Genomic DNA, 2,224 nt, shown 5'->3' with positions numbered 1-2,224 from the left:
AAAAAAGAGAGAAAAAGAAAAAAATGATAGCCCAGAATGCCTCAAATGTTATGTTCGGGCGTCTAGAACACAACAATTTCGCGGGGGCATGCCCCAGACCCCCTACGACAGTGTTGTCTCAATCGGCGCAACTTTCGGCCCCCGCTTCCGGCCCCCCCTTTTGGACATTTCTGGATCCGCCCCTGATACAGGATGCCTCTGATGAAACGAGTGGCCGTAGCGATGTTGCAGAGATCTTGCGGATGTATGTAGTCAGGGAGTATCAACGTCGTGGATTGGGGCGTATTCTGATGGACACCGCTAGAGGATTTTGTACAGAGTGTGGCTATAGAGAAGTGACTGTTATTACCGGCACAGGATATATGAAGGCACAATCATTCTATAGAAAATATGGATATACTGAAGTAGATAGAATTCTGATGCGTGCGTGTACGGATAATTCCATTTACACCCCAAGTTCAGTTAAAATCATATATTTGTTGAAGCTAAATGAAAAATAGGCCTAGTCATTGCCATACCAATGATTAGATAATGACGTAAGATTAGTTAGGCCTACGTTATATAGGGCCTAGTCATACTTTTAAACATTGTTTAATTTCAGGTATCATCATTATGTTAATCAATTGTTTAAACCAAATAGGCCTACCCTAAGTTGAAATAGCCCGTGATCACTCTATCAAGGCCACGTCACTGACCAACCACGATCGCCGCAGGTGTGGTAGGCCTATCGTCGATACCCAGGACACCCATTTCCTAGCAAGACGGCCGCCAATTACTATCTCTCTCAACATTTTAATCGTAATTTTACAAGTCCGTTATTCGAATGTAAGAAACATTTTTCTTTAATCAGTTCCAGTTGCTTTGGTTACAAACGAAGAAAATGAAAAGCAAATGCCCATCAACCGAAACTAGTGAAGAACCTAAGAGTAGACGTGACGGACATTTCAGCCGCTCGGCTGCGGCCGGCTGCCGATCTGCGTGCCATCAGCGCCAATATATAGGCCTTAAAACCAACTAAGAAGTCTAGAAGTATAAAAAGAAACATAATTTTGCTAGAAAACCAAGTGGTCTAAGACCTATAAAATACTCAGGATGCGACCATAATTTTAATAACCATTCAATTGACAACAACAGTCCAATTTCATGGTGCCATTTTAAAGGCCCGTTTATACTTCAACGATAACGATAACAATAAAAAAAAAAAGCTAAAAAGCAATTGTTCATATAGAAAATAAAACAAATAAGAAAAGTTTTTACACTAGAAAGATTCGATAACGATTTATCAGATATGCGATAACAACATATTTTGACAAATCAAATCAGATGACGTCATAATCATGGAAAACATTAAAATCGTAGTAGTAGCAACGATTTTATCGTTTTACCATGATTATGACGTCATCTGATTTGATTTGTTAAAATATTTTGTTATCGTATACACGATAAATCGTTATCGAATCGTCCTAGTGTAAAAACTTTTCTTATTTATTTTGTTTTCTATATGAACAATCGCATATTAGCTTTTTTATCGTTATCGTTATCGTTGAAGTATAAACAGGCCTTAAAATGAGGAATATGAATTACATTTATTTTATTCAAATCATGATTATAAAAATGTTAATAGCAATGATAATGATAACAACAAAAAGTGATAATTGTATAACAATAATGATTATTTTAAAAAAACCCAATAAAATTATTATATGAAATCAAATGACTAAAATATATTTCTTATTGGAAAAATGTAGCGTACTAGATAGCACTCACCTGTCAAATAAGGTTATAGGCCTACAATTAGCGATTGTCATAAATCAATCATCAATCATTTTTTATTCTAAGCCAGGGGAGATTTAGTGGGGGGGGGGCGCGGCCCGGCCCCGGTCTCCCCTTTTGGGAGGTAAAAAAAAAGAGAAAAAGAAAGAAAAAGAAAAAAATCATATAGCCCACAACGCCTCAAATGTTATTTTCGGGCGTCTAGAACACAAAAATTTCGCGGGGGCATGCCCCCGGACCCCCTAGGACATTGTTGTCTCGATCGGCCCAAATTTCGGCCCCCCCTTTCGGCCCCCACTTTTGGAAATCTCTGGATCCGCCCCTGATATGGGGTGTTTGCCTATTATACTTTAGGTAATGGGGGTGTGTCTCAAGTAAGTCACCCCATACTTTTAGAGTTTCTGATTGGATCATAGAGAAATTCTTTCTCTATGATTTAGTAACTTGTTTA

General features: G+C 38.1%; 1 protein-coding gene across 1 annotated transcript in view; it reads left to right on the top strand.

The window, feature by feature from the left end:
- The window catches only part of LOC117104886 (tryptophan 5-hydroxylase 1-like), a 12,681-nt gene that overhangs the window by 964 nt on the left and 9,493 nt on the right, over positions 1-2,224 (top strand). The gene's annotated exons all lie outside the window — the stretch shown is intronic.

This window comes from Anneissia japonica, unplaced genomic scaffold (assembly GCF_011630105.1).
Source record: "Anneissia japonica isolate Jap-2015-1 unplaced genomic scaffold, ASM1163010v1 scaffold287834_len5846547_cov211, whole genome shotgun sequence".
Lineage (NCBI taxonomy): Eukaryota > Metazoa > Echinodermata > Crinoidea > Comatulida > Comatulidae > Anneissia > Anneissia japonica.
Note: the sequence above shows the minus strand (reverse complement) of the source record. Positions and strands in the feature narration are given on the sequence as shown.